The sequence below is a fragment of the Lynx canadensis genome, chromosome X (assembly GCF_007474595.2).
Source record: "Lynx canadensis isolate LIC74 chromosome X, mLynCan4.pri.v2, whole genome shotgun sequence".
In the NCBI taxonomy this organism is placed as follows: domain Eukaryota; kingdom Metazoa; phylum Chordata; class Mammalia; order Carnivora; family Felidae; genus Lynx; species Lynx canadensis.
This window is the reverse complement of record NC_044321.2, coordinates 19,862,058-19,874,542: the sequence shown is the minus strand read 5'-3', so window position 1 is coordinate 19,874,542 and position 12,485 is coordinate 19,862,058. Positions and strand designations below refer to the sequence as shown.

Genomic DNA, 12,485 nt, shown 5'->3' with positions numbered 1-12,485 from the left:
TTTTATAAAAAATTGTTTGGAAAAATAATCTGACAGGAATAAGAATAGACTGGCCATATTAACCGAACAGTTAAGGAGCCAGGGTTACCCAGCTCATGTGGCGTGCCTTAATATGTATACTCCTTGTGGTCAAGGGACACATAGACTAGATGCTTTAATACTTGAAAACTAATCAACTACAAAGTTTTCTGCACCCAATAACCGAGATAATTGTTTTTAGAGGCAATGACCATGTGCCAGGTACTGCTGGAGGAGAAGAATAAAAGAGAACCTATCTCTACATTCAGAGTTTAGGGAAAAAAATGACAAAAATATAAACACACAGTTAAAATATAATAGCATTAAGTAAATTTAATGCTAAATTAAAGATGTCCACACTGCTATATGAGCTAGAGAAGAATGAGCCGGGAGAAACGACAGTGCAATTAACAAAAAGCAAGCTAGACAGCAAGACTTGTTTGAAGGACTCTGGGCTAAGAAAAAGAAAGAAACAGAAGATTTTCTATAAACAGTCTAGACATCTACAATATACCAGATAAATCTGGTTTCGGCCACGTTGAGACAATAACATACCTGGGTAGGAGATGGTCAGTAGGCAACTGGAAACGCTAGATGAGAAACACGGTAAAGAACACTGAAAACAGGGGTGAAGATTCAAGAAAAAGGACAGAGGATCGACCTTGAGGGAAATCCCAAAACAGAACACAGAGAGAGCACAGACAGAGAATTTCTGAAACAAAGAACACTTTTATTTGATACACCCGATGACATGCTGTGTAAGTTTCTCAATTTCGGAAATAGTGGATTTAGGAATAAGTGCGATGAATAGAAATAAAAGCAATGGCGAAAGGAACAAGAAGACAAGCGAGGTTTTTTAACATGAGCAAACCTAGGAATGTTTCTAAGGAGAGGGAAAGGCACCAGCAGAGTTAGAGCGCAATGATGCAAGCGAGCAGCAGAATCACGGACAGAGCCCCGAGGACAGGCCTGAAGGAGGCCAATTCTTCCTGCAGCGAAAGAACGCGAGGAAAGCCTAGGTAGAGACAAGAGGAAGAGCATGCAGTGGAAAGGAAGGAAACTCAGATGCTTAGATCAGATTGTTGTCTATCTTTCTGGTTTAAGTCAGAGATTAGATAATCTCTGCAGAGGCTGAGGGGTTTCAGGACGTGTTGAAGAGTTTTAAGAATAAAAAAGAAAGTCTTGAATCGCCAGTGTGCACAAACACAAATAACACAAGTCGTCAGTGACAATTACGATCCCAGATGGGGTTAAAGAGGAAGCATTTACAAAGAGCAATGTTGACAAAATTTTTTTTGTAATGCTCTGCGGGCACGTTTTTAAAAAAGGAACCTTGCACCTATCTGAAATATACACATAAATTAAAGACTAACACCTCATTTACCCAAAATGGTTGGGTAATAAGGTATTACACCAGTTTTCCAGATCATCAAGGTCTACCCTTTTAGGCAAAAACATTTAACAGTTTCCAATAGAAATCCTTCTGAACTACGTTATTATCTGTCTTCTTAACCATGCAACTTGAATCTCCTTAATCTTAACCATCCACTCATGCTGTCCTGGAACACCTACTGCTGCTGTACTGTGTGCGCAGCTACACAATTTTCTCTTTTTTAGAGCTCTTCCACGTCTTTCCCAGCTGTCCAGACATAAAGTAACTGATTCTTCTTCTAAGTTTATGTTTATCCTTACCACCTCAACAACCGCAGCCCACTTGCTTAGCAACTTGCTTCTTGTCGGCCTCCTACAACACACTGTTTCTCCAACTTTTCTAAACCATGGCCCCTTATGATAAACACGAGAATCTTCAGTTCCCTCCCGTCCTCTCACAGAGCATCACTGGTATGACCTCTTGCAGTCCAGGAAAAACGAAAAACTGAAATAACTTTCTAGTGAATACTTATGCTACCTACAGATTTATATCATAAAATTCTAGGAAACACATTCCGCACGTGTGCATCTAGGACAGTCAGATATTAATCAAAACATGAGAAGGCTTGGCTTAGCAAACAGTCCAAGTCCCATATCCAACAAAAGGGTAGTTACTCTCACCAAGGGGAAGAACAGGGGTTGCAAAGGCCATCTGAAGGCTGCTGCCTTTTTAGTAATCTTTCCTCTAACCTAACTTTTCAAACCGACTTCTTAAAAAAAATTACCATGAGAATACTTACAGGTTCATTGCTTACCTTCGTCAAGAAACCCAGAGCACTAGTGCTGCAATTCTCAACCCCGGAGAATGTGAAAAGTTAGAAACCTCTCACTCTTGTTTACTACAGAAATTGTAACTCAGAGCAAGAAGTTATTTGGAGCGAGAAGTGAGGACAGAAAAGAGGAGCAGCTGTTTAGTACAAACGGATCAGTTAAAAAGTAGCAAAACTGGCTGGCTTAACTTCTGAAGTCCTGATAATCATTCAGGCAGTGAGAACAATGATCCACTTGCTACTCTCATTATTTCCCAACCTGGAAAACTTTTCCTAGTCCAGTGGAGCCGCTAAGTGAACACAAAGCCCAGCTCAGGTGTGTCACCACCCTACCTGAGGGCTTTCCTGCCTCCCCTGTCATATAAGCCCCTCCACCTGGCAAGCAAGTCCTTCCACCTTTTCTAGCCGGGATTCCCACCCCCCCCCCCACTTCACCATCTACTCCTGCCAAAACATCCCCCTCCCCAAATTCTTGCTCTTTTGCGAAGAAACTTCACCCTTGAAATGCCCTTTCCCCACCCCCACCTGTGCCTAACAAAGTCCTACCCAACCTTAAGTAACCTCAAAACGTCACCTACTTGAGGAACCCTTTCCTCATGCTCCAAACGGAAACCCTGCCTTCCTCTGGAACCCCAGTAATCGGTTCTACCTTTTACGCCAGCACTTCAGCGCATTTCACCTCGTCCCATCCGCCTCTGAACAACCACCGTCTGCATTACAAGAACCTTTCTAATCTTTCTTATCACTCAGCAGCACAGCGCATCACTAACACTGGGTTCTGAGTTTACGGGGGAGTCGTGCAGTATGCAATCAAACGCCCTTTAACGGACGAGATGCCACTTAAAATTTTTCAAATTAAATAAACTAACACACAGGACAAGCACATGAACGATACTGCATCAAGAAAATTTTAAAAACCTGTGTCCTTCTCGCTCCTCAAAAAAAGTTCACACCAACAGATCACTAATTGCTTAGACGCCCCCTGTGAAGAAAGTTGTTTTCAAATAAGCAAGTTGCAAAGACTCCTTAAGAAACTTATTCCTCCGTTTTCGTGCTGTGCAATTTACACTTTTCCCCCTCCTGGATAGAACAGTTGTGAGAACTCATTTCCTATCAAATTTTATCTTTATTTCTTTATTCAGATACTCGAGAAAACATTTGAGCGTTGGAAAACAACCGCATCGAGGGCACCATGATAGCCACGTATGACATGGAGTGAAAATAAAATGTGGAGTTCCATTTGCCGTAGTGAGCCCAGATGCCTGGGCTGCCACCCGTCCCGACGGCCCCCCGGGTGGCTACAGGAGGAGAAAGGCGCGGGGCCAGGAACGCTGAGGGACGAGATGGCCGCCTGCGGCAGCTCAGTTAAAATGCAGCGGAAGCAGCAACCAGTCACGGGGCTGCGGCAGGCAGGGCAGCAAGGTGGCGCTGCCGCCGAGCGCCTAGAGCCTGAGCGCCCATCATGGCGGCAAGGGCAATGGCCGCTGTGGGGAGCGAGCACGCCCCCTCCGCGCGCACACGCTGCCGTGCCGGGCCTCGGGGGCCCGTCACCGGAGCCGCCGCCGCCGCCGCCGCCGCCGCCGCCGCCGCCGCCCGCTCTCCGACCCCCCCTCACGGGCTGTAGCGGAATTTTCTCTTCAGACGCCGCCTTCAAGATGGCGGCTCCCCCTCCCGACAACCCCCTCAATCGTCCCCTGCAGCAGGCGCCGAGCCGCCGCCATCTTGTCCCCCGTCCCTCCCCCCCTCGCCGATATTTACATAGCGAAAATCGGCCCGGCCGGCCTGCGGCCTTCACCTCACGCCTGCAGCCTTCGCCTCCTTGCCAGGCCTCGCCCCCGCGCGGTGCCCCCGGCAGGCCGCGGCGCCGACCCGACGCCCCTCCGCCGCCTCCCGGGCCACCGGGCGACCCTCCCCCAACCTCCACCCGTTCACGGAGCGCGCCTCCGCCGCCGCTCGGGGCAGCCGGGCTCCTCCCCGGGCCTAACTGCGGCCTCCTCGGGGCCTGCTCGGCGCCACGCGCCGCACCGCCCGGCCTAGCGCGGAAGGGCGCCTCGCGGGCCGCCGACCAGGCCGGGACCAGGCCGCTGCGCGCGCGCTAGGCCCCACGGCCGCGGCGGCGCCCGGAACTCACCGGACGGGCGTGCGGGCGGTCGGCGACGGTGGCGGGTGCTGCAGGCCGGCCTTTCTCTGGAGCACTGGGCCGGGCTCCGGCTGGTGGGGCGGGCGGAGGGAGGGAGGAGGGGCCGAGCTCGGAGCTGACAAAAAGCGGCCCAGCTCCCCGGCACGGGCCCGCCGTCAGCACGTCACGTCACCGCCCGGGAGAGAGACCCAGGAAAATGCGGAAGGGTAGATAGGCCCCCTCCTCCGCCCGGTGTGTCCCCCTGGCGCCCCGGGTCGGCGCCGCTCACGTTCCGCGACCGGGGAGCCCAGTGGCCTCGCTGCGGCGGGGTCTCCGGCGGCCGGAGTCTCCGTGACAGCGCCCCCCTTCTTTCCACCTCCTCCGCGCTCCCGCCCGCCGCCGCTACACACGCGCCGCTGCCGCCGCCTCGGCCGTAAAGCCTGCGCGGGGCCGCGGTCCGCCGACCCCGCCGAGAGGCGGGCGGCCCGCACCCGACCCGGCCTGGCCGCCCCCCACCATATCCCGCGGGCCTCGGCCGCCCCCCGGGCCCTCCCCGGGGACCTACCGCCTCTCCGCGCCCGTCTTGGCCGAGGCGCCTGCTCGAGTTGTTTGCAGGCCCTCAGACCCCCGCCCGCAGTAAATGTGTTTTCTTCATCCCTGTGGCTGGAGAAGATAAATTTAGCAACCCCCGCCGTCCCCTGCCTTCGCTTAAAAAAAAAAAAAAAAAAAAAGAACTCTTTGAAATAAAATGAAAATAGGCTTGCCAGTCTAAATGGGTGTGTGGGCACGAGGAGGGGGAGAAGGGTTATCTCCAGCTACTACCAAGCCGTCTATTTTTTTTTTTTTAAACAAGCATTCAGTCAAAGGACCTAGCTGGTTTTATTAGTTTGCGGAAAAAAGGATGAGGAAAAGGGTTACCTTTTGAAACTGGTTCCGCACATTGCAATGAACAGGGATTTTTAATGTATATTTTCTATATATCTGTATTTCAGAGTTTGGGAGCCTATGAAATATAAGTCTTGTGTAATTGTTTCATAAATAATGAGTTTTCCACAGCCTTAATATAGAGAGGTAGTAGAATTGGGTATGGATATTTTTTACAAACTACTTAAACAAGCGCTTAAAGTTTAAAAAGATTTAGGAGAAAAAGAAAACTGTATATTTGATTAAACAAGGGTTTATCAACTCCAAGAATGTCTATTTTGTGTTTTCATTAGTTTAAATTTTTATGCTCTTTCCATTCTGAACTTGGGACCCAAACTATGTTTACAAGTTACTAGTTAAACGTTAAACTGTAATCCTTACGTTAATCCAGAATGTGACATGTTTTCTTCAGTTCACTAAATGTTTGACAAAGAGATTTTTAAACAGTAAAGAACACAAAAGTTATCAAACAAATAGCATATTGGTGTGAAGTCTCTTTAAATACAGAGGCCATGTATTTTAGGTTCCTGTCATAACTTTCTAAAACTCCCACAATGCAAGTTGTCCATTCCCTCAGACATTTTACCATTATAAAACCCTTTCAAGAAGAAAAAACAAAGGTATAATAACAATAAATCTCTTGAGAACGTACTGGGAGGCAATTTTCCTCTCCAGGCTTTACCTTTGGTTTTTCTGAAGAGATAAAATATCCTTTCAAAAATGGTGAATGACAGCGTGTCTTCACCATTTATAGAAAATTGCATTAGGTTGTGATACAGACTGTATTCACAGAAAGGTAAATAAAACTAATATTTTTTCAAGTAAAAAATGAGAAATATCTGTACACACTAATACGATTTCAAAAAAGGGTTGATAACCAGTGTTTAAGTACTTTCCAAGGGAGTCCATTAAATGCTATGGTATGTCAAGAATGGGGTCTCATCATCGTGAGAACAGCAGCATGAACACAAAAATCTAATGTCAGCATTCTTGTTAGTTCTTCCATAATCACCATCAAATACTTCTAAGAACACCAGTATAAAGCACTTCAGAAAAGAGTATCAAGGAGGGTAAATAAAAAAGAGGTTTCCTCCATTTAAAAGTCCAGAAGTAGTTTAGGTCTTCAGACTTTTCAAGAGCCCTTTCAAATGTAAGACACTGTTAACTTTGATGGGAAACAAGGAAAGACTGCCCTAGTTCTATTAATTATAGTAGATAAAACTTTACTGCAGTACAACAAATATTCTGTAGATGATTGTACAGATGAGCTCAACTCTTTTTGAGTTGTCAAAAAAGGGAAAGTAATTTGTGCTTCAAATCCATTTATGGAAGGCCATAAAGATGTGTATGATAAAAATCATTTTCCTAGAAATACACTCAATATAAAACACTCATGATAAAGTGAAGGAGCAAAGAAGGTGTAAGCAGCAGAGATCAGAAATTGTTCAATGTTACTATAACATATAAAATATAGTTTGTGGAAATGTTCACAAAAAGACCTGCAGGACACCTAAGATCACTGAAAGCATTTGGTAATCAAGCAGTGAGTGGTGAAGGACTTGACACCTTGCACTTGAATGACAGCCTATCTTGCACTGATACTTTTGTTCAATGTTTTGGTATTTGGGACCTATAGAATTCTGGACACAGGGAGTAAAAATACGTGGTGCTTGCCCTGGGGGAACTGCAAACAAGGAAGCTGTGTGTGGCAGAATAAAAACATTCTTAAGTGCTTTCATTTTCTCACTTAAATAAACACACAATAGAGGGAAATTTTATTTAGGTAGATGGAGAGCAGAATATTTCAAAGGCATATGCTGTGAATACAGAATAGATGGTTTCAATGCAGTCACATGGATTTTGGTTATGTGCTACAATTTATTTGTTCCTTCAGAGCTGTTAATGTATATCAGATAGTTAAAAGCATCTACTCAAGGTTTTGACAGTGTTTTAATAACTTAACTAAAATCCCTGACATGTTTATAGGTCCTGGAGCCAAAAATAATACAAGGCCTTTCAATCACTTTTCCCAAGAAAGATTAGTCGAAAAGAAGCCATTAAAAAAAGAAGAACAAAAAGAAGAAAAGCTGTTGATTTTCACTCCACATCACTGACTGATAGAAATCCAAATGGGAAACAATAAATTACTGGCTTAGAAAATAGAGACCTTCTTGAATAAAGTTGTAGTAACTCGTTATTTTATATCCCAAAGGTTGAAAAATATTTACTTTCCCCTAGAGAGGCCCTGGTTTTATTGAACCAAGCATGCCCTATAAAAATGAACCATTTATCTGATACTTGATACTTAAGTCATACTTATCTTAACATGAGCAAGTTGCATCATGTTGGAATTCAGCTGGCTATAATTAATGTCAAGTAAGAATTTTTAATCTGAGCCTTTAAGCCACACACCCTCTCCAAGGGAAATAATTTTAAAATAAACAGTGACTGACAATTAGGTGATTTTCAAACAGTATTTTTTTCACACAAGTCATTAGTTGAATAAGACATTGTTTAATTACTGAAAGTCACCAATAGCCAAATTCTCATGGATTATAAATCACAGAACACTGCAAACAAATTAGCTCCACTACAAAGGTGAAAATCAATATGTGAGGCCCAGAAACAATGACCCGTCTGGTGCCCAGACTGGAGCCTCGATATACAATTTTCCACTAAAGGAACCAAGGTTTCTGGGAGAAATGACTGATTCCTGGTCTGAATCAGAAAAGTACAAAGTGAACCAGGAATATCTCCTCATAACAGAAAGCAAGGAAAGAAAATGTCAGAGCTTACTAGGGGTGTGTCAAAAGGTCTCGGGAGGCCAATTTAAAGAGGCTCTAGTTGGCTAAAGATGAAAATATTTGAATGTCAAAATAATAACTGCTATAGGGGCACCTGGGTGGCTCAGTTGGTTAAGCATCCAAATCTTGGTTTCGGCTCAGGCCATGATCTCACAGTTTGTGAGTTCCAGCCCCATGTCGGGCGTTGTGCTGACAGTGCAGAGCCTGCTTAGGATTCTCTTTCTCTCTCTCTCTCTCTCTCTCTCTCTCTCTCTCTCTCTCTGCCTTTCTCTCTCTCTCTCTCTCTCTCAAAGTAAATAAACTTTAAAAATAAAAAAAAAAAAGAATAACTGCTATGGAATGAAACACATCGAGTATGTTTGTGAGTTTATAATCAGACTTGAAAAATGATCAATTGCACAGCTTTGTGAATGTACTAGAAACTAGTGAACTATACAATTTAAAAGACTGAATTATATACCATGTGTATTATATTTTGAATTTTTAAAAATGATCACCTTTGGAGAGTGGTAGAGAACCAACTCATTGTTTTGCAAAAGTAAAGGGAAAGATGAAGCACTTATCCTAGATGAACTTTTCTCAGGCTAAACAAATAGCTGATAAAGGGAATTTTCTTTTAATAATTCTGCTAATATATGAAAAAGACTTGATGGAATTAGAATGTCACCATTTTGCAACCCCTAATGAATTAATGGATCTAGGCAATGACCATCAATGGCTGCTAACCAGAGTGACAACTAGACATATGCCTCATGACGAAAGTACACAAAGCCAGCACCTAAAAAAATCATACCTGAACCTGATAAACTCTTCAGTTCCAGTTGCCAATTTATAGGTAATACAGGGAACAGAGAAACATATCGATGAAACCTCAGGGATGCAATCAACAAAATTCAGATGGTGAGAAACACTAGAGGACCCGCTTTCTTCAACAAATAAATTATAGCAAAAAATTTAAGAGGAAACCAGTAATAGATAATAAAAGACTTAAAAGAAATTATTAATGGGGGCATCTGGGTGGCTCACTCGGTAAAGCGTCCGACTTCCGCTCGGGTCATGATCCGGTTTGTGAGTTCGAGTCTCGCGGCAGGCTCTGTGCTGACAGCTCAGAGCCTGGAGCCTACTTCAGATTCTGTGTCTCCCCTCTCTCTGCCCCTCCCATGCTCACGCTGTGTCCGTCTCTGTCTCGCAATAATAAATAAATGTTAAAAAAAATTTTTTAATAAAAAAATTATTAATGAAATGTACTGTATGAACTTTATTTCAATCTTGATTCAAACAAACGAGTGTAAAAAAATGATGAGACAATTAGAGAAATGTGAACACTGGATTATTGTCAATGTGAACTGGATATATACTGATATAAACAAATTACATTAGGTGTAATGATGATGTGATTATATCTTCAAAAGGGTCCTTACCTTTTAGAGATAAATTATCAAAATATTTACAGATAATATGATATGCTACTGAGGAAAGACCTATACTCTGAAAACTATAAAACACTGATAATAGAAACTGAAGATGTCACAAACAAATGGAAAGATATATTGTCCTTATGGACTGGCAGAATTTTTTTTTTTTAATTTTTTTTTCAACGTTTATTTATTTTTGGGTCAGAGAGAGACAGAGCATGAACGGGGGAGGGGCAGAGAGAGAGGGAGACACAGAATCGGAAACGGGCTCCAGGCTCTGAGCCATCAGCCCAGAGCCCGACGCGGGGCTCGAACTCCCGGACCGCGAGATCGTGACCTGGCTGAAGTCGGATGCTTAACCGACTGCGCCACCCAGGCGCTCCATAAACCCATTCTTATAAGGTCAATTAACCTAAGACAAACGAGGCAAGCATATAAAATGAGGAAAAGAAAATCTCTTCAATAAACGGTGCTGGGGAAAATGAATAGCTACATGTAAAAGAATGAACTGGACCATATTTTTATGCCATACACAAAAATAAACTCAAAATAGACCAAAGACTGGGGCGCCTGGGTAGCTCAGTTGGTTGAGCATCTGACTTTGGCTCAGGTCACGAACTCGTGGTTCATGAGTTCAAGCCCCACGTCAGGCTCTGTGCTGACAGCTCAGAGGCCTGGAGCCTGCTTCGGATTCTGTGTCTCCCTCTCTCTCTCTCCCTTCCGCTGCTCATGCTCTCTCTCTCCCTCCCTCAAAAAATAAACATTAAAAAAAATTTTTTTTTAATGGACCAAAGACCTAAACATGAGACCTAAAATGATAAAACTCCTAAAAGAAAATATAGGCAAAAATCTCTTTCACATCAGCCTTCTCAAAATATTTCTAGATATGTCTCCTGAGGCAAGGGAAGCAAAAGCAAAAATAAACTATTGGGACTACAACAAAATAAGATTTTGCACAGCAAAGAAACCTTCAACAAAATAAAAAGGCAACAGAATGAACGGGAGAAAATATTTGATATATCTGATAAAGAGTTAATATCAAAATATATAAAGAACTTATACAACTTAACACCAAAAAACAAACAAACAAAAAGCAACCAAACAATGTGATTTAAAAAGGGGCAGAGAAACTGAGCACACATTTTTTTTTTAATTTTTTTTTTTCAACGTTTATTTATTTTTGGGACAGAGAGAGACAGAGCATGAACGGGGGAGGGGCAGAGAGAGAGGGAGACACAGAATCGGAAACAGGCTCCAGGCTCCGAGCCATCAGCCCAGAGCCTGACGCGGGGCTCGAACTCACGGACCGCGAGATCGTGACCTGGTTGAAGTCGGACGCTTAACCGACTGCGCCACCCAGGCGCCCCTGAGCACACATTTTTCCAAAGAAGACATACAGATGGCCAGCAGCCGCATGAAAAGATGCTTCACATCACTAATCATCAGAGAAATGCAAATTAAAACACAATGAGATACCTTATATCTGTCAGAATGGCTAGTATCAAAAAGACAAGAAACGACAAATATTGGTGAGGATGTGGAGAGAAGGGAACCCTTTTGTGCCCTGTTGGTGGGAATGTGAATTAGTGCAACCACTGTGGCAAACAGGATGGAGGTTTCCCCAAAAATTAAAAATAGAAATACCATATGATCCAGTAATTCTACTTCTGGGTATTTACCAAAAGCAAACAAAGACACTAATTTGCAAAGATATATGCACCTCTATATTTACTGCAGCATTATCTTCTTTAATTTTTAAAAAACATTTCCTTTATTAAAAAAAATTTTTTTAATGTTTATTTTTGAGAGAGAGAGAGAGAGAGAGACCACAAGCATGCATGAGCAGGGGAGGGGAGGGGCAGAGAGAGAGGGAGACAGAGGATCAGAAGTGAGCTCTGCTCTGATAGCACAGAGCCCAACACAGGGCTCAAATCCACGAACCCTGAGATCATGACCTGAGCCACAGTCAGACACTTAACTGACTGAGCCAACAGGCGCCCCTATTTATTTTTTTAAGTAAGTTCTGTGCTCAACATGGGACTTGAACTCACGACCCCAAGATCAAGAGTCGCATGTTCCACCGACTGAGTCAGCCAGGCGTCCCTGCAACATTATTTATAATAGTCAAGAGATGGACTCAACCTAAGTGTCAATTGATAGATGAAAGGATGAAGATGTGGGAATGAAATGGAATATTACGCAGCCATAAAAAAGAATGAGAGCTTACCACTGCAGCAACAAGGATGGACCTAGAGGCTATTGTGTTAAGTGAAATAAGTCAGACAGAGAAAAATAAATACTGTATGATTTCATTTATATGTGGAATCTAAAAAACAAAACAAATGAATAAATAAGCAATCAGAAAACAGAAAGAGACTCATAAATAACAGAGAACAAACTAGTAGTTGCCAGAGAGGAGGTGGGTGGGGGCATGGGTGTGATAGGTGAAGGAGATTAAGAGGTAAAACTTCCAGTTATAAAATAAGTCACAAAAATGAAAAGTACAGCATAGGGAATATAGTCAATAATCCTGTAATAACATGGAAAGGTGACAGATGGTGATTACACTTATTGTGGTGAGCATTTGATAATGTACAAACTTGTTGAATCACTATGTTGTACACCTAAAACTAATGTAATATTGTGTGCCAATTGTACTTCGATAAAATGATATGCATTATTCTCTTTGTGTATATACTTGAAATTTTCTGTAGCGAGTCAAAAAAAAAAAATATGGGGCGCCTGGGTGCCTCGGTTGGATAAGCATCCGACTTCGGCTCAGGTCATGATCTCACGGTTCGTGAGTTCGAGCCCCGCCTCGGGCTCTGTGCTGACAGCTCAGACCCTGGAGCCTGCTTCAGATTCTGTGTCTCCCTCTCTCTCTGCCCCTCCCCTGCTCGATCTCTGCCTCTATCTCAAAAATAAAATAAAGATTTAAAATTAATCGATTAATTAAAAAAAAATAAACATACAAAGAAAAAATTACCTTCACATTTCAAAGAAT

General features: G+C 43.3%; 1 protein-coding gene across 2 annotated transcripts in view; it reads right to left on the bottom strand.

Annotated features, from left to right (window-relative positions):
* ZFX (zinc finger protein X-linked) overlaps window positions 1-4,748 on the bottom strand; it is a 56,283-nt gene extending 51,535 nt beyond the window's left edge. For both annotated transcript variants that reach the window (XM_030304902.1, XM_030304905.1), the window contains exon 1: window positions 4,351-4,748. The gene's annotated coding sequence lies outside the window, so the exon portion shown is untranslated. The remainder of the gene's footprint in view (window positions 1-4,350) is intronic.
* Window positions 4,749-12,485: the final 7,737 nt, after the last annotated feature.